The sequence below is a fragment of the Emydura macquarii genome, unplaced genomic scaffold, assembly GCF_026122565.2.
Source record: "Emydura macquarii macquarii isolate MOO-44397 ecotype Brisbane River unplaced genomic scaffold, CSIRO-AGI_Emac_v2 contig_1477, whole genome shotgun sequence".
NCBI classification, from domain to species: domain Eukaryota; kingdom Metazoa; phylum Chordata; order Testudines; family Chelidae; genus Emydura; species Emydura macquarii.
The window spans coordinates 10,625,559-10,646,387 of record NW_027131614.1 but is presented as its reverse complement, the minus strand read 5'-3'; the positions used below and the strand labels follow the sequence as shown (position 1 = coordinate 10,646,387).

Here is a 20,829-nt window from a genome sequence, read left to right as displayed (position 1 = left end):
GAAAAACTTTTTTAGTTTCCATGTTGATCATGCTCTGGGGAGTAGTTGTGTGAGGTTTCTCTAGTCGCTATGATTTCAGAAGGACACAGTCTGCCTTCAAAGGCATGTTTTCTTGACTCAACGAATAAAGCAAAGATTTTAATAAAAATAAATGTAACTGTATAGTAGAAAAATTAGAGCTGAAAAAAATTACAAAAATGGATACATATTCGTTCCTTCTGCTTAAACGTGGAATTAAAAGTGAAGTGGAAGCTGATCTAAAGGAAAAGTAAGGCCAGAAGCTGAACCTTGATGCTGTACTGTTCCAGTTTTAGTGCTGGTCTAAGTGACCAACTGGAGTTTCACCTGGCATAAAGGAATCCCCAGGTAGCACGGAACGTGCATAATCAGCTCCTGGTGTACTGGGAACATGTCAAAAAAGGCACGTTGCCAGAGTGCGCTGCATTTTGGTAATCCCCAGCTACCACAATGTCTGCTTGGGGGCCATTTCAGGCAGCCATAAATTGAATAATTTTTGACTTCCTACCCTGAGATCTCACGGAGAGTATAGCTTAGCTGGACCCAAGGATCAGGGCTTAAGAATACTTGGGGTAGGAAGTGATTTTCCATTAGAGTCAAGCAAGGGGAGAGATAAGAAGTGTTCCAGTAGAATAGTGTTTCTGTGCCCAATTATGTGAAGTTTTTCAACAAACATTACACAGAGAGAAAGAAAGATACAGGAGATCTCAGTATGGGCCTTAACCTTCCCACCATCTCTTATTCCTCAACGCCTTACTTTTGGTGTTAGGTCCTAGGAGGAAAGAGACCTAGGCCCAGATTCTTGGGTTGCTGTGACAATGAAAAGCATCTGGAAAGATGCCCTAAAGGAATAGCTGAAGATACCCCCAATAGGCAATCTTAAGCGAGATCGGGACCAGGGGGGCAGAAAGGTGGCTTGGAGGATACACTCAGCATGGGTGAAGTGCTGCCCCATTGTGTTCTGCTACCTAGTGATGGATATCATCTTCAGGGGAAGGGATGGAACCAATTAGTCACTCTCCCTCCAACATTCAGTGATTTCAAAGGACAGCCTGAAAATTCCTCTTCCTCTCTTCAGGCTATTTAGGTGACATCCCCTGGAGTGGGTGACCTGCTCCCCCATAGTGGGACTCATTAACCACTCCAGTCATCTACTTTTTGAAAGTTAAAGTCACTTTGGAGCTTACGCATCATATTGCTGCACAGTACTGTGGAACAAGGAACACAGAAAATCAATCTATCTTTCTAGTTATACAAGGATCAATAATCTAAATTAGACTGATCTCTCTATAGCTGGATCTGGTATGGCAAATGTTATGTCTTGATGTCTGTATATTCTCATCGCACAGATATCTGACCCTCCCCGCATAACCACCCCACTGGTACAAGTGACCTTGGGACTATTCTCCTCACCTTGACTGCAGTTTGGCTCAAATTTCAACAAAAGATATAGTTTTTGTTTTAGGAACAGTAGAGTGATCCAGTTATGGCAGAGAAATGCTTGGGTTTCAAATGCTGTGATTCATGTCAGAATAAAATGTCACTACCAGGGAGGATTGCCAGCTCTCACAGGTTTTGGCAAGTTTTGCAATATTTGGTGTTTTCCTCAAAGTCCCAACTGCTGGAATCAAAAGATTACATGAGAATCTCCACTTTCTTTAAAATAAAAAGTAAGTTTCTAGCCCTCATAAATTAGGGAAAAAATCTTAAAACAGGACCCAAGTGCACCCTAAAGGCTCAGAAACCAGAAAGAAAATGCAAAGGGCCAATAATGTATGATATTTTTTAAAAAATCTCATGATTTTTAAGTCAATCATGATTTTTCTGACACCTGACTCATGATTTTTGACAGGTTGGACTGGCAATACCAAACAAGGCACTCTCCCTTGCTGGTCTTATGCCTTTTATAGACTTTGGACCCTTTAAGAGCAAGCATTCTGGGAAGTATGGTTCTCCAGAAAGGACTGAGAGTCTAGAGGTAACATGATCAAGGAATTAAGGGACTTTGGGGTCTATAAAAGAGGTAGACTGTTCTTAGTATGTGGTGACTAGGAACTAATTGGGAAACTGAAAGAGACCTGAAGGAGATGTTGGGGAAGGACTCTTCACAGTGGACTTGAGAGAAGGACCTCGGGGACAAAGTTGACAACTGGAGCCAAAAGGATTTGGGTTGTAAAGGTATCAGGATCAGCATGAATGATGTCAGCAGTCAGGACCAGGTCCTTCAGAGGTTTCAGACCTCATAATGTTGATATGTACAGCATGGGGGCTGGCCAGCTGTGGTTACCTAGAGATATTTCAAGAGCTCCTTTTATTCCTTCCAGTATTTTTGGAGCTTTTCTCCCAAATCACTTTTCCACTGTAGGTCTCTAATATCTAATTATGATATCACTGAAAGTGATGGATGGGGTGTCCATGGGGTGCCAGAATACATGCTATGTACTTATTACTAGAGAGTAGAACCATTTAAAGATCTATCCTAAATAATCCTTTTCTCTATAAAACTATATATTTTGAAATTAAAAATATAAAACTAACACAAATTAAATACAAAGAGCTTTGTGTAAAAATAGATTTCCTTGGGTTTTAAGAACGGGTATAAAGGGAATAAAGAATAAAGAAAAATACATTACTTTTCACACATGGTTAGTCATTTTGCACTTTAAATGGCATCAGATGGGCAGAGCTAAGTTTCACAGCCAAAAGAAAGCCATTGGTATTCCCTATAAATCAGGCTTATCTTTCCTTCCCTCTTCACTGAATTTGAACCAGATGCCATGAAGGACTAACAGAATATTTTAATTTTTCCAACAGGGAAAATAAAAGCAATGTAGAAAAAACATGTAAACCTTGCATAAAGAGAGGGAACAGATAACGCTGTATGGACAACCAATCATATCAAACAAAACCAGAAGGTACCTGTCTTCCTACTAATATTGAGACTAACAAGATAGGCAAAAAAAAAAAAAACTCTCCAGGACCACAGAGTTAGTTAAGTAGAATAAAATCCAGTGTTAATTTTCCCAAAGCCATGGAAGTAACGTTCATAAATGAAGCCCAGCAACTTAGTGTTAAAATGTTGGTAGGATTTTCAGTGGAGAAAGAGAGATTAAAATATTAACAGAAGTAAGAGGGGTCTTTATCATTCTTCAGATTCTTGTCTGCGATGGAGCTCTTTGATGCCTTCCTCTATCTGAAAAAGGAAGAGAGAAAATAAAAGTTGCCTAGATACGTTTGTATAAATGTGGTAAAATTTAATCCATCTGTGTACACACCTGGACATGGTGGGCCAAATTAATTGCTAGTTTTATCAGGCATAACTCCATTGACATCAATGGAATTCTCCCCACTTAAAAGAGAAATGAATTTGGCTGGTATATAAATCTGTGTGTGCACAATGGGCATCATTTTTCTTCAGACTGCTATAACTTCGTGTTTCTGAGAATTCAAAAGTGTGCTAGTCACTTATCAGACAAAGACGACAGATGTGTTCCCTGCCCTAAAGAGTTTACAATCTAAGCATATGATGAAGCAAGGAGCATCAAACAATGGGATAGGCAAAAGGAATGAGGGGAATAGATGATTAAGGTTACATTGATAATGTTGTGTGACTAATGAGCTTAATTGTAAGCACATCCAGGTAGGTTTAACTAATTATACACTAATGGTTTTACAGGGGGTGCTATGCCTCAAAGCATTATACAGTCTCCTGGGAATGCCCCCTCTGATATTCTAGACCCTTAAGGCCTCCACTTTTTGCAAGGACAAGTCCTGTAGCTCCACTACTCTGAGACTGGGCCTTCTGAATTCAGCACACTGTTTTCTCACCTTGGCTTTTCATCAGGTCCAAATGAGCTTAGCCCCTGGCAGAGACTTTACCCCTTTAAGGAGCAATGCAACCAAAATGTATTTGAAGTGACAAAGGGTAGCCAGTTTAAATTTAAAACAAGTTATTAGTCAACTGGGATGCAAATATGCAAGAGTCCTTATTTTAGTTTGGAAAAGCAAAACTTAACTAAATATTCATGTTAGCAGTATCACCTGCCCCTCTTTTCCAAAGCCTCTGGATTTCATCTCTTTTTTGTCTCTCTGCTCTGGGAAGCATGTATCATGGTCTCCTCACACCTAGTCCTTTGTCTCCAGTTGCAGTCCTGTAATGTTCATGTTTCGCTTTCCTTGGCTTTCAGTTGTTAAGTTAATAATCAGTCTCTGGTTCTCCATTGTATCTCTGAAGCAATTTCGTTTACATATAGACAGTTCTTGAGAGTTCATTGGTAGTAACTCAGACATGCCTACATGATACCCTTATAGACCTGTTGCAGAGACAAAATTAACTCCTTCACAGCCAGTGGGGACAACATAAAGTGACTAGGGAAATTGTCACACAGTTTTCATAAAAATGTTACAAAAATTTCCACACACATACTTGTATATATATAAAAATATCCCTAGCACATTTCAATCTAAGGAAAAGAACAAATAAAGAGAATTATCTAGTCTTGGACTCAAAGGTAACCAGATAACCCTTAATCAGATTTTAAACAGAGAAATAAAGAAAGCACTCTAGCTTGATGTAGTGGGAAAGGTTTATGTAACCTCCATTTTGAGTCTTAAATCAAATGTAGCCCTAACACAGAGCCAGTAAGTTCTACAGCAGAACACAAGTAGAGAAGGAAAGAAAATAAGAAAAAGAGCAAAGAGAATTAAACATGGTCCTGGATCAAAAGCGCTCCCTCCATCCAGCCTATCTACCTACCAAAGGAAAAAAAAAAGTAGTACACTATGGAGAAGACAAAGAAATAAGCCAGTTCTCTGAGGCAGAGGGCATTTCAGGCCATTTCTATTCTTTGTCTCAATACTCTTTAACACCAAAAGGGATACCAACATACTTGGATCTTCTTTGTCATAGACAAGATTACAAGGAATGTTGGTTTGAGTGCTCCTTGACAAGAGGAGCTCATAGTTATTAAGATTTTTCTCTCATTCAATGCTCATTGATCTTAAGCATGACCAAAATCAGACATCCTGACTAATTAGCATAGAGATAAGAAGCTTGTCAACATTGCAACTGGGTCTCTGAGGCTACAGGAGGTTAACTAATTGAATAAAACAATGGCACCCTTACAGGAATCCTCTTTGGGTTTTATCAGTTTTGATAAAGAGGCAGCCCTGACTATGTTGCCATATTTCTTAACTGGTTTTGCTGATGCTGGAAATCCAAGGTAGAGGCATATGCTTTGATCTATCCATCTGCTTCTTTGGGTAGTCTGTGGTTAGTAGCTTAATTCCTGCAAAAGGAATATTTATTTTTTGGGTCTGATCTGACCCACAGAACAAAGTCCCTAGAAACTTTGTTATATGAGGGCTTTGTTGCTTTCTTCCATCTGGGAATTAGAAATGCATAGTCCAATTCTGAAATACAATCTTTTGAAAGGATTCCCTGACAGTAAACATACGATCATTGCAGAATCCATCACTGCAAGGATGTCCTTGTGTTCTCCTTGCAGGTCACATAGTTCCAGAAAAACTAGGCAACCTGGAGTCTGAGAATAACGGAACCATGGTCTGGCTGGAAATGAAATGGGGAAGTTATCAACCTGGCTTGTTGTTCATGATCTCATCTAGTACTTCCCGCAGTGCTGAAAAGTGAAAAAAAGGTAACCAGGCTGCTTGAGACAGCAAAAACGTTTCATTGTGCTCACCTTCAAGCCTTTGAATGAACTCTTGGTGAGTCAGCTAGAATTGCTCTGGACTCTGCTCCATCAGAGCCATAGCTTAAAGTCACAAGCTAGCACTGAGAGTACGGAAGGTAACTTTGTCTTGTCCAGAGTCTTAGAAAAGATGATAAATAACAGTGTAAATTGAAGTAAATCTGAGGTGTACCAGACAAAATCCTCAGATGACTTGGATGTGAATGTATGTGAAAACCACTGCTAATACAGCTCCATATACAATATTCATTTGCCTGACAGCGCCGTAATCCTGTAATTCGCATTGATGCATTTATTGATGGAAATGTAATTTATGGCCATAGTTAGTCAGAAACGTCAACGAGGCAATAAAATGAACATAGATGAAAACCAAGTAGAACATCTGACCCATTCTAAAAGTAATTAGTAAAATAAATAGGTTCAGCAAGGGCTACATTTTTTCAGAAGGACAAACCTCCCTTGAAGCATGTACAGTTTGCACTTGCAAGTCTATTTCAAGCACAAATCTATTCTACAGATACAAATCCATTTTGCAATTGCGAAAATAAGGTGAAACATACAATTCCTGCCACATGTGATATACACTTCAATTACAGTACATTTTATTATTCTGTAGCACACAATAGAACGTAACCCATCATAACCTTGACACAGAAAGATGTGCGCCATAGCAATGTAAGTCACCAATATTAGAATAACTGGTCATGCCACTTTTTACTGGTGAGGGGTAAGTATCTACAGATAGTCAAGTTGATATTTTCTGTGGGAAGAAGAGGCTGAAACTAAATTGTTCACCAATATCATCATATACACAGCTAAGAGTGGATTACTCAAACAGTTATTTTGTGCTGTTGTGGTTTCCAATGTATTTTGTTGCATTGTCTGTGGGATTCAGTTAAACACAGTGGAAAAATGTATACCACTGAGCAGTCACCAGGATTATTTGGAATGATATGACAGCAATTTCTTTATCTACAAAAGCAATTAGAGGTGGTGTCTCAAATGAACTGGTTGCTGAGCAATGCTTAAAGTAACACCCAGATCTCTCTTCATGCTTGCCCTGTGTGGCACATGACAAACAGTAGTGAACTATTAGTAGTTATTGACATTTGTCAGCTCTGGGTTTTGTAGCAGGAAAACGGAAATGGCAGCAATCATGCCCAATTTAGTTCCTCGTGATGTCAGGGCTTCATGGGCCCTCATACACACATCAAGAAGCACCCAGAAAAGGTTTGCAGATGTGCAGAAGGCAGTCAGTTATGACAGTGATGTTGCCAATGTTGCACATGGATCAACTAACGATTAAGATATCAAAAGCGATCACTGTAGCTTACTGACAGCTGGCTCAATTGTTTGCACCTGTTTCCCCCTGCATTACACATATGTCTGGAATGGATTACCCTGGCTTGTGCGAGACACATTTCACCTTTTCACACCAGGATGTACTCCAGCAACATCTCTGCTAAAGATCATGCAACCCTTTTTAGTATAGGGGCCAGGAGAGAAAAGGAGACAATTTGTTGTTTCTTTGATGAAGGCTTCCAGTTGCTACAGTAATATCATTAAAGCAAGAACCTTTTACACCCATCCATGGCATTCAGCTCTTGAGTGAAAGCCATTAGAATACATAGACTCAGGCATGGGTTTGACTTACAAAATCTCGATCCAAAGCTGGGTTTGGATTCCAACTTGGGGATCTTCTTCTCTTTCTAGCACTATGACTACATTGGGACTCTGGAGATTTGTGTTCTCTTCTTGACTTTGACAGAGACGGTGTCAAATCACTATGGACCAGGCCTCAATTAGTGTAAATTGGCACATCTCCATTGACTTCAGTGAATCTACGTAGATTTATACCAGGTGGGAGTCTGGTCTTTAGTCTCTCAGTGCCTCTCCATTCCTCATTTAAAATTGCCCTCTCTTGCAGGGATGTTGTGAAGAATGTTTCAGTAATGTTTGCGAAGTGCTCAGCTACTACAGTGAGGGAGGTCATTTATCAAATAAATTAACCCACCCCTTCACATGACTTCACGGAGCTCAGTGGGCAATAGATTGGCCAGGGCTTTTTATCTAGGAGTTTTGTTCTAGCTCAGCTCTGCATAATGGGAACAATTTAAAAAAGCACGTAAGACATTGGGAGCCTCAGTCACATAATTTTACCCCAGATGTCTTCAACTGATTTTAAATAAACCTTGCAAATGTTAATATGAATATTATTATTTATTTGTATGTCCATGTCATTAGAACTGGTGAAATATATCCCAGTAACTGATTCAGTTATATTTTCACACACAGAGGAGACAAGTGGGGCTCACTATGGTTTGTGGCGTTATATTGGAATGGTTTAGAAGCTTCCTTGAGAGGCTACCATTCTTCTTGGGCCATACTACTACCAAGTTGGATCCCTCTCTATGACAAATAGAGGGTGCTGGTAAAACAGCATTCTCCAAAAGGGGCCCTCAACTCTGAACAAGCCACCACCTCAGAATTAAAGGTCTGGGCCATTGACACTTCAAGATCTAGCTATTTGTGCAGTCTACTGCTGTGGAAGGGGTATAAACTGTGATAGCAGCAGAGCTCTGCAGTCAGGGTGAGGTGAGGAGTAAGCTAAAATTTATTTTTGTTTGTTGCTGTAACTTGCGTCATAGTTTCAGAGTTGTGGATAGTTTCCTCTCCTCCCCCCACCTTTTCAAAAATAAAGCCAGAGAAATTAAATAAAAATAATAATAAAAAATACATAAAATAATCAGACACCTGCCTGGCATTCATGGACATATTCATGAATTTTAGCATAAATTATTATTTATTCAAAAGTTCCTCTCAAAGATGCATTGTTAACTATTCATTATTCCCCTGTTTAAAATGTGTCAGTCATCCAATCAGGGTGCAGAACCCACATCCCCTACATCATCAATAGAGAGTGGTACACAGTCAAAATGAACAGGTCCCAAACCTGAGTCCACATATTTTTAGACCAAACTATTCAGCAAATAATTTCATATAAAAATATTCTCAAGGAAACTAGTGTCAGCTATGGGAGGTGAGCTAGATTTCTTAATAACACAGCTCTCGCATGTAGGGATGAGTGAAAAGCAGAGGTTTAAGACAAAGCCGAAAGCACATTTTGATTACTTATATATAGGAATCAAAGCTATTACACCATGGAATTTCCAAATTATGTACAAAAATCTTTCTAGAAGGTGAGGCTGCCACATAGTGTGGCTTTGTGCATGTGTATTACTAACTATTGCTCAAATTCAGAGGTTGCAACTTTGTTTTTATGAAATAAAATTTAAAAAATCCAGGTCAACTTTATGGGATTAGAATGCTTTGATTTGCATTGTTATCCATAGGTATTTTATTCTGATTTTATTTTCATTAAAAGATTTGCATATTCCTATTCCAAGTCTTTGGTTTCTGATATTTAGTGATTTTCCCATTTGAATTTGAGCAAAATCTCTGGAAGAAACTATGTTAACGTGATAGCGTTGACATCTTCGTATGAATAAACAAAGCAAATCCAGATTGCTTCTGAAACAGATTACTGTTTTACTAATTTTTATAGATCTTATCACAGTATCACAGCTAAACACTTTACAGAACGTAAAATAAATATCAGCAATGCATGGGGAAATCAAGATCAGTCCTTGTTGATGGTGAATAATATTTCAGTCTGTAGGCTTATTATCAAAAGGATAGGCTTTTTGGGGGGGGGGGGGAGGGGAAGGGAGCATTACAGAATCAATAAGCAGCACACAGATAAATACATATTTTCATGCCATTTCTAGCTCATGGGCAAGCTGATGCCCAGGCACTTACCCTGTCTCCGTTCTTTTGAACTTGACCAGTCAAGAAAAGCTAAATCCTGCTATGTGTAGAGTATCTGCGAATCCCACTGCAGTGAATGGCAGGACGTTCTTAACTGATAGTAGTGTGACTTTATGGTGATATAGGAGTTCACTGAATGTAGAGAACTAGATATCAGAGTTCAGAACAGATCAGACTCAAGCAGACCAAGTCTTGTCCACTGATCAGCTATTAAATAATATTTTTCATCAGGAATAATAAGATTCTTACAATTTGACAATGCCATTATACAATATTGCATGCTCTGGTTTCTGTTCAGAGAAGTATTGCCTAGTGGATAAAGCACTGGACTGGTACTCAGGAGACTTGGGTTTTATTCCTGACACTGCCACTGGCCTGCTAGGTGTCCTTGGGCAAGTCACTTCCCGCTTTGTGCCTCAGTTTCCTCATCTGTAAAATGGAGTTAATGAAACTAACCTTGTTCATAAAGCACTTTGAAATCAACTATTTAAAAGTCCTATATAAGAGCTAGGATTTTATTATTATTATTTCTATCTAAACATTTATAGTAAGCCTCACATAATTAACTAATTTTTTTAGATAGTTTTTGTGATATGATCAAAACATTACTACTATTTTGATCTTTTTCAGTGTGACTTCAAGATGGATCCTTTTGTTCCATAAAATGAGCATCAGTGCTTTAAAGAATGAGAAATGAAAAGAATACCATTCTCAGCACCATTTAGCAGTCTACCTGTACACACAGTATAACAAAACACAGTTCAAAAACAGTTATCACCCAATCAGGTAGGAAATGATAATCAAAACCATGGTATCCTTAAGATAAGCTACCTTATAATCAGTGGAACAGCAGAACATTTCAAATAAGTCTTTGTGTATGGCGCAATAGTGAATTAAGTTCAAACGATACCATAAGGGTCAAATTGTCAGTCAAGACATTTTCCCCAGTTTAGTTCATTCAGTTAATCTGCCCCCTTTCAGTACTTACCAATACCACAAATTGGAAGGAGGGGCCCTGGAAAAGGATAAACCCATTCAACTGCTTTTCACTTGTGCTTTAAGTCATCTCTGGTTTGAGCTGTTAAGGTTGAATTCTGATGTCATATACAGACTGTGAGTGCATAACGCTGCATATGGTATCTTGTAAAAATCAGTTACTGTGTTTGAACATGCAAGAAGATTAGCTCACTTTACAAAATGTGTGTCAATCTATAGACATGTACAACAGGAAACAAATATCGGACTCTAACTCAGTTGTTTTATTTTCTCTTAAACAGTTTACGGCCGGATGTCTTTTAAATCTTTGTTTGCTTTTATTTGTTTTTGTTCATCCTAAACAATCTGACCCTGGCTACAGCCAGGCCTGTCTGAGGGATAGACAGCAGCTGGATTGTGCCAGTGATTTCCAAGAGAGCCAAACATGCATTCAGAGTCCTGTGGTGTTTGGTCTAGGCAGATGTGTGTTTAAACTACTGAGGCCTCATGGAAAATTTTGAAAAACGTTCTGTACAGAAAAAAATTTTCCTTATGTCATATTTTCTGTGTTCTTTAAGTCTTTTTATTATTATTATTGCCGAGGATATCTGCATTTTTTGTTACTGTATTTCATAATTAAATCAAATATTTTTAATTTATATATTTTGACTCATCGGTCTCTCTCAGTACATTAAACTTTAAAACAAAGATAGTAATTAAAATACATTACAAAGATCATTACTAAAAAGACATCCCAACTCCAAAACAAACAACTCCCTTGTCATCTCCCTGTCACTCCATCAATTCCCCCACCCACCCAGGAAAAGACTAGGACTCCAGGATCTTTTTTTCTTAGACATTTATGTGCCGCTGCTCCTGATCCTTACCTGAAATCATTATTTTACAAACATGAGTTAAGTATGTGGGGTTACAGGAATGGGACAAATATTAATTGCAGTACATGATCAGATTACACAGATAAACTGTCATGCAAGAAGGCCCTGGATTTTTGGAAAATTGCAGTTCATAGGAAAAGTGGTTTTTTTTTAAAAACAATTTAGCAAAATTAACCTGAAGATTTAAACCACTATTTGCCCATAAAGAATCCCACATGTGCACATAACAGCCAAATTTAGTTGATAACTGTACTTACACAAGCTTTAGTGTTATTTGCCTATACAATTCTTAATGTTGGCTTACATTAGACTAGAATCCAGTCCTGCATATCAATCTCAGACAAATTCTCAATGAAGTCAAAGAATGGTAGTTTTGCCTCAGGACTGCAGGAGCGGGTCCAGGGCTCAAAATATGATGGAGTGGGCTAGAATACACTTAGAGTTTTTCCTGGAAAATGTGCAAAATGTGAACTTTAATTTTAAAAGGGTGGGAATGCCAGGGGAGAATGCCCCCCTTCACAGAGTGCGGTGGGTGTGGTAATATCTTTTATTGGACCAATTTCTGTGGTGAGAGAGAAAAGTGTTTTCAGGTCTTCAGATTTTGCTCTGAGCCCCGCACTCTTTCAGATAATTACCACTGAGTGAGGCCTGTGGAGGAGGGAGTTGGAGAGCGAGCCTGCCCCGCACTTACCACGCAGTGGTGATTCCTGTCCCACCGGGCTGGGCCTGGCTCCCTGCTCCCGGCACTGCAACCAAGTACACATGATTGTGACACCTGGTTTGGCCCCAGGACTCTATCATGACGAAAGAGCCATAGGGCCAAATTCCAGTGAGTGGTTTGGTTTGGGAACCCACTCAAACAGGGTGCCTGGGGCTAACTGCCTCTTTGGATTCACCTTCTGGCTGGGCCAGGTGCTGAAGTAGCCCCTGTGAATGCTCACAAAGCATCCACTGAACAGGTGAGGGTTATTTACATCTCTAATGAACAGGGCCAAACTGGCAAGGCTATAGCCAACACTTCCACTCTGTACAGGAGATAAAACAAAGCTCATTGTCTGAGCAGTGAATCTTTCACTCACAAGAGGCCATGCAAAGCCTCTCTGTCCTGAAACAGTGGATCGGATTCTAGGCACAGAAGACAGTTTGTGCTGTGGAAACCTTCACAGGCTTTGCCTTTGTCCCTGTCTCATACCAGGGGAGAAAGCACTGGCTAAAGGTTAAGCGGGATGAGCGTGAGAGGCTCCTTCTGAGTAGAGCTTGTCATGAACTTCTCAACTAAATATTTTTTTGTTGGAAAAGGATTTGTCGAAACCCAAATCTTTTCACAGAAAAGTGTGCCCTTGGGAGAGCACAGACTTGAATCTGGGCTGCCCATCTCTCAGGTGAGTGCCCAAACCACCAGGCTATTGGAGATTTTGGTGTTTTTCATGAAAAATTTCAAAAGGGCTCGATTAATTCTGTATTGGCGTGAAAACAAATGTCAAAACTGCTGAAATTTTTAAGAAACAGAGCTCTTGTTTTCCAGCCAGCCCCAATTTTGAGCCCTGCCTCTCTGGGTTCCCACCAAAACTGTTCTGTTGTGTCATTCCGTGTGTTTGCTCTGTCTCCTGCCTCCCTCCCTGCTCTGTCGCTGCATTGCTTAAAGGGCAGGCACAACAAGCTGCAAGAACAAATGTTTCCTCCGCTTGCAGGGAACAGTGTGTACTGTTGCAGAGAGCTTCATTCTTTCTCTAAGCACTCATTGTACCATACCTCTCCCAGGGTGTGTACTATTCCTAAGGGATAACAGGGGAGGTCTGACAGTTACAAAAACTGGAATTGATTGCAAAATGATTTCCCCTCATTTTATTATTATGATTACAATTATCATTTACAAAATGATTTTGCTTTTGTAGAAAATTTTGGTTGGGGGTTGAGGGGCGTTAAAAACCAGACTCTGAAAATCTTGCCAGAAACGAAAATAAATTGATAAAAATGTGATTTTTGAAATATACAATTGGACATTTTTCACAGAAATATCCCTTTTGTCAAAAAAAAGCCATTTTCTATTAAAAAAAAACATTTTGACAGAAAATTTTCAACGAGTTCTAAAAACAATTGTATTTTAAAGTGTTTCTAGTAATTCAGTTAAGCTAAACCATGATCCATTTAAAAGATGCATGTTTTATTCTAGTCTTATTTTTCATGTATTTCTACATTTATATACAAGTTTTTGTCTGATTCTTATCAGCACAATATGAGAGCTACATTTAAAGTAATGAATTTATCCATAAAACTTCTCTGGGGGTATGATGTCCATTTTACAGATAGGGAATTGAGGCAGAGTCAGACAGAGATTTAAATGATTTGCCCAAGGTTTCACAGATAATCTATAACAAACCTTGGAACAGGTTCCGGGTCATCAGTCTGAGTTCAATGCATCCTTCCTCTTAGAATAATTGGTCTTTTTGTCTACAATATTATTAACAAAGGGGACAAAGTAACAAAGAATGGTTACTTCTCCCTAGTCATGTTCAGGCTATCTTTGTAAGTATGATGTCATGATTTGTGATCACTCACATGCCATGCTTCACTGCTTTGAGAGAAAAAAATACTTCTTTAGCCTTAGGGCTATCTGACTGAAGAGTAAATGGTTCACTGTCAGAAAACATGCTATCTTGGTCAAACGAATCCCTCCCTAGTATAAGGCCATGAGCAGTACAGATGTGTCATAATTTACTGTTTAATGATTACTCACAGATCAAATAATGTTCACTTGATTACCACATCTGTAAAATACTCCGACTAAAAGCACAGGACATTTTGTACAGAATGATTTAGATAAGCAACCTGTTATTTATAAGGACAGCAACTTTGTGTTAACGTTACTGATGCATAAACTGGCAAAGTCTGCTTCAGTTTAGTGCAAGAGGAAAACAAAGAATCTCAGAGCTTTCATTATTATAATCTTGCTTAGACGGCCTCTCTTCAGCCTGGTCTTTCATTTAGACAGCACCTGTAAAGCCATTCGTGCCCTCTCTGTGTCCTTTTGGTCATCCTCCTCTTCTTCAGCGAGATGTTTATTATTCTGCATGTGGGTTATCAGACTAGGTTGAATTATTTCCCCTGGCTCTCTAAAAGCCTCTCGCCATGTCCACAATCAAATTAAGCATATTGCATGGGATCATTTCTTTGAAGCTCATGTTGGGTTTGGGGACTAAACCAGCTACAAAAGCATGAGCACAATAGCCAGGGAATCAGCAGGTTCCTGTGACGTGACTATTGTTTTTTTCCCTCCTGTTTAGTAACAGGTGGTATTTATCTAAGCAGCCTGCACTGGGCAGCTGGCTGATGGGTGCTTCCAGCTGGACATCATCTCTCCATTTAGCTCAACCACACCTGCTTCAGACAGCAAACAAGAGCCTTTTTCATCTTCAATGTCTGCATGAAAGGGTTGTATGAGGGGGAGGGTTTGTGGATGGTAAGGGGGGCTGAGGAATCTTGGACCAATCACGCGTCTTTCAGCTGTAATATTTCATAATGTCTGCATATCCCATCTGGTCTTGTACCAGAGAAAAAGAATTAAGTCTAAGGGTTTTTTCTTTGTTTTGCTCTGTCACACTACTCTCTTTAACACAGCCAGTTCATTATCTCTTGCTATCATTTGATCAGATTTGTCTTCCATTAAAACTTCCTTTCCCTTGAAGCAGACAGTGACATGAGTATGCATGCCTCTCCAGGCTTTTATTGTTCTGAATTAAGAAATGGTAGAATAGACTCATGAAAGATTAATGACTTCCTGCAAGCAACTTTGTACCTGAGGACAAGCAATTACAAAAATATGTCCAAAAGAAAACAAGACAGGATGTTAGAGTGTACTGGCCAGGTATTTCCTGGCAGACAGCAAGCTTAGCTTGTTCCAGTGCCAGCTTATTTAGAGCTAAGGAAACTTCTGTCTTGAACTCATGTATCATATTTTGTTTTGTACATTAGTAGCAATGTTGTCTTTGTAACAATATATATATAACTGACACTGTACAGGTATTTCCCTTGATGCATTGATTGTACTTGTGTTTGCGGGCATGTGCTTGCACTGGTTTACGAAAGCTGATTGTCTGACTTTAAGGCTAAACATTAAGCGCTTGTCTTCACTTACCTGGGAGATTCGGCGGCAGTCGACCGGAGTTACGCAAATTACGCAAAAACCGTGTGTAACTCCAATCAACTTCTGTGCTTCTGTTCTGTGCGCCGTCTTCACTGCACTGCGCCGACGGGAACCGCGTTCCTGTCGACGCAGTGCTACACCACTTGAGAAGGTGGTCTTAATATGTCGATTTCTGGATCGACTGAGCGGGTTTTCACTGACCGCTCAGTCGATCCAGAGAAGTCGATCTGTTGGCAGTGAATTTGCCACCATCAGTGAAGACATAGCCTAAGACTTGATCACAAAATATATTTTTTCAGTAAATTGTTTCATCTTTATCAATTCTCATCGTTTCTGTACAGAGTGATTTTCTGGTTTATTTTGTAAAATTTGCTTTGAGAGTCAAGACAGGAGCCTGAAAGAAACTCTATATACTGAGTACTTTAAAAGTGAACATTCATCATTCAGCTAACTTTCTGTCACAGCCTTTGAGAGAGATCAGGAACTGAAAAGAGTCTGTTTCTCTAAAAAGGGCATCAGAAGTGCCCTGAGAACTGACTGAAACTCGTTTCTATTTAGAGGAAGCACAGAACTATTTTTCAATTAAGCACAAATATTTATGTCCAAATATCATGGAAGGTCTGAGTTAAACCCATAAAAGCCAGAAAATTTAGAGTGGAGGCTTTTCAATGCATTCTTAACTTGGCCAGTTGTTCTTAGGGAGTGCAGCACAGATGGTATGTGAGATCACCCCTGCAATAAACAGGCGAAGCAGATGACTTGTGTAGTCTTAATTGTCTCACTTTGTTGGAATTGGCACACTATAAGGACCCTAATAATATCCTCGCTGATGGACCAGGTTCCAACATGATGGTCCCCTAATGTGGTTAAAGTGCTATTCCATCATTTTAAAATCCAGATGGGACCCAACTGTGTTTTAACCATGTCTACAAACCATGAAATAGCCTTTCTCTGTCCAGGGTCCTGTCCAGGGTCCCCAACATTGTGGCAGTTCAAGTGTAGATGGGTCCCCAGGCCCAATCTGTATGAAGGTTTCAAACCATGGGCCCAATCCTGCTCAGCAGAGTTTAGTTATTGACCCAAATGAAAGCAAGGTTATGGCCAAGGTAGGGGAATTTTGTTTAATTAAAGCACAATTTGCATTAAAGTTTGCAAACTTTGAGATGCTTGAATTAAATGGGCTATAGACATACAAAAGTAGCTCTTCTGTAGGTAGTGCTAACATGTGGTACTATTTCATTACTTTAGATGGGCATAGCAATACTTACCTACTTCCTGAGAAGGTTACAAGGCTTATCCTTTTGAAATATTCAGCCAAAAGACAGTAAAAGTATAAAATACTATTATCATGATACAATATCAGTACACAGTGCCCTATATTTTGACATTAAAGTAGATTTCAAAGTGAACACCCTAGATGTGAAACTGCTGTTACTCTGGAGTAGCTAATTGTGTATTTTTGTTGCCTTCTCAATATCAGCACAAGGGGTTAAATACATTCTTGATATAACACACAAAGGATGTTTTTGGCCCAAGGGGCTTGAAAAACATTACCACTGAAACTGAGTTATTCTTTTTTTATCTATCATAATTTCTAGAGTGAACGTCCGAAGTCCCAATTTGTGTTTGATGTGTTCCAGAAGAATGAGAAACATTTTTAGTGAAATTATCCTTTGTTTTAATGTAGATGTGTTTTTTAAACCAATGGCATTATAGAGCCATTGCTAAGAAAGGAAACGTATCCATCTGTTTCACACCCTCTATATACATAGGGGAGGGTGGAATCACAATGTATTTCACAATTATGTAAGCAAATAGTAAACCCAGAGTGTTCTGAATGCACATGGATGTGGCTTGCACAATGCAGTCTGCAGCTGGGGACGTATCACAAATTCTTATTCACAAATGAAGTGACAGCTGCTCTTGCCTGATAACAAGAGCATACTTATTCAAGGCAAGCTGAACTTCCATCCAGGAGTTTTTATCCTGACCTGTTTATGAGATGCTGAATTGAGTTGTTACGTAAGTGTTAAATAAAGAATAAGTCCATTTCTTACAAGTAAGTGATACCCCGGCTCACCCTGTTAAATATGATCACCTGCGCAAAGTGAGAAACAACTGGTTCATTCTAAAGAACAGTGATTGGTGCCAAAAGTGGAAGAACTGAATAAAGCAAAAAGAAAAAACTAGATCCTCCCTAGGATGTTAATGATACAATGTTATTTCTCTCTCTCTCTCTCTCTCTCTCTTTCTCATTCATACACAAAACCTAGAGCATGTGAAAATATGACACAGCCCTTTTCATTATAACTTTAGCTATGACCAGAGCCATCTAAACTCAGCTAGTGTTCATCTCCATTGATACCAATAATAATTAGTTAAGACTTTTGCTCAGGAGGGCCTCATATCAAATCTCAGCCATTGCTGCTTGCTGGGTTAGAAATTCCTTCTCTTTTCAGCCCTGACTGTCTGATCTATGTTATGTGGTTAGGAGCCATCTTTCTTGGTGACCATTTAGCTGTGGTCATCTTTTACAACTGCTAACAGTGAGGGAAATATGCAGGGTTAATGGAGAGAAAATTCCGCTGCTCAAAACATAAGCAATCTGTCCCATCCAAAGTTTCAGCCTGGAGATCAGTCTCAGTATCCTGGGGGCTGAGCTGGCTCAGTCAGTCCATTATTCTATAAAGTTTTCTTCTGGTGATAGTGTACTGGGAAGACTAATATCATAACTAACCCACTAACCTTCTGACAGACCAATGGAGACATTTTCTGTCATCTTCAATAGGAAAATATGTTGTAATTTTACTCTGTGAACAAGGGCACTAAAAATTCAGAGGAATGACAAACTAATAATGTATCATTAACATAGTATTTTACAACTTCAAAATGGTGTATAGACACAAACTTCCCTCTATTATTAATCCCATTGTACAATGGGGATGCACACTGAAGTTCAAATTTGCCTCAGGTGTAGATCCACTGAAATCAATAGCGTTAGATTAGGGATATATGTGGCTCGAAGAGAGTAAGTGACTTGACCAAAGCCCCACAGTAAATGAATGGCAGAGTCACTAGTTCCTTAAGAAATTCTTGTATCCGAATCCCATTATCAGATCGTTAGCCCATATGGTCTCTCAGTAAAAATGCTGAGAGCCAAACAAACTACTACTAATCATAATTTTTAAAATTAAAAAACATACACACTATTCAATTTTACAGTATTTAAGATACCAGCTTTCAACTCTGTGAGAAAACACACACAGCCAAATCTTCTATTGCTTCAGTGTTATTTTCCTTTACATTTAAGTTTCCTTATTCCATTTTAAAATTTAGTTTTACTTCAACTAATTTATTTACTGTAGTTTACTTGGCAATGTCAAAGCTGGCTTGCTAGCAGTCTCCTGTTTTTCATTGCAATTATTAAAGTAATTTTCAGACTGTGGAGAGATAAGTGGATTTTTAAAAAATCTATTACTGCCAAGGAACGACTCTATAAAAATATCAATCCCTGTCTTCCAGAGCTGAAATCCCATTACCTGAAATAATGCAACAGATATTGAACATGGGAGTTCTGTGCATATCTTGTGATCTATCACTAATAATCTGCTGACGTGCATGGCAAAAATTAATTGCTGTTTACTTGGAAAACACAAAAAGCCAGGTTTGTCTCTGGCAAGATCATTCCAAGAAAGCTGGAACAATACTTAGCTGGTTGTTCTCCCAGCCATTACAGTGTCAGCTGAAATAAAGACTGAAATATATGAAATGAACAAAAATAGTAAGTTGAAAATTACTCTTTGCAGATAAACACAATAAAAGGTTCCTAAAACAATGTGTCCTCTCTTTTTGTAAACTATTATCTTAATTTCTACCAGAATCAATTTTGCAGTGGCTCTCTATTGTGGAATTGTAAAAGGACCAGTAACCTGATTTATTAAAATACGTGCTTGCGTTAAACTTTGACTGAGTGCCTGTAGGTCTTTCAACAACGGGACTTAACATTGTGACCTAACATTTAATGTATTAATCCTTATTTTATCCTGATACCAAGACTCTTTGCTGTATTAAATCAATCCAGGTTAATTCAGAATTATGTCTCTCCCACCCACTATCAATAGGTCCACTGTTGGTTTTCCCTAGAGCTGACCACCCAGTTTTATGAGAATCTGCAGTGAATTAGAAAATCTGACATTGCTGGAGGAGCTGGACAGCTAGGATATGACTTGTCATTCCTCCTATACAATACACACTCTTTGTCTGCTATCTCTTAAACTAACCTGACATAACTTAGCCTCCTGGTCAATGGTACCTTTATTCTCTCAGAAGGAATGCCTTGCTCACCGGCATTATTAAGAAATTTCTGGACAATGTTTAGTGGCTGTGCAATAATCCAAGGTTCTATTAAAAAGCCATCTGGGTAATTAATAGCACATTTGTTCTCAGCCTCCTCCCAATTTGTCCATTAGTGGAATAAAAGCACAGGACAAAGGGTAATGTGGTTCAGTTCTATTTTACAAGAATTCTTCAGGAAGTTGAAAACACATGATAGTTTTCCAAAGATACATATGTTTATGGGCGCTCAGTGAGAGCAGCAAACAGTGAAACCCACAGGCTTTTAATCAGGCTTTCCCACTGTCAATAGCTGATTGACTTAAGAAACTCACATAGAGCATTGACTGCTTTCTCCCGTACATTGACAAGGCCCAGCATGAGAAGAGAGGGGTGTGTGATTTGCCTATATAATTTCCTGTAAATTAAAACTGATAAAACAGATTCCAAGATCCATGTCATGGCTCCACATCAAAACCAATACAAATAACTTTTATACCCTCTCTCACCTGGTAGTTGAAGGCTTTTCTGAGGTTTCTTTTTAATGTCTCCGCTTGAAAGCAGGATTACAGCCTTAGGCTGCAATCTCTATGTAAGTGTTTTTCTCCTCTCTTTTATTCTTCCTTTCTTTTTCTTTTCCCTTTAAAGCATCTGAAGAAGAAACACTTTGAGATTTTAGAAGTCTGTGGTTAAAATCGAGGAACAAGCTCCAAGCAGGCTTAGGTGCTTTTTTCCCCCTCCTTACTCTTATAAGGCAGATAATTACCACAGTTTTGTTTCAGCTGGCGTACAAAAAAAAAAAAAAAAAAAGCCAAGTCTGCCTCTTCTAAACTACCATGCAAAATTTGTTGAGAACACAAGAGTAAGGACTACATCTTAGCAGTAGGAATCTGTTGTTGTACAGCAAAATGCGTGCTCTCCCATG

General features: G+C 39.0%; 1 long non-coding RNA gene across 1 annotated transcript; it reads right to left on the bottom strand.

The window, feature by feature from the left end:
• Window positions 1–2,576: 2,576 nt before the first annotated feature.
• Window positions 2,577–20,550, bottom strand: LOC137156817 (uncharacterized). Its single transcript, XR_010920913.1, has 2 exons — window positions 20,414–20,550; window positions 2,577–3,211 (listed from the first exon to the last, which is right to left on the bottom strand). It is a non-coding gene; the product is annotated as an uncharacterized lncRNA (long non-coding RNA).
• Between the last annotated feature and the right edge of the window lie 279 nt (window positions 20,551–20,829).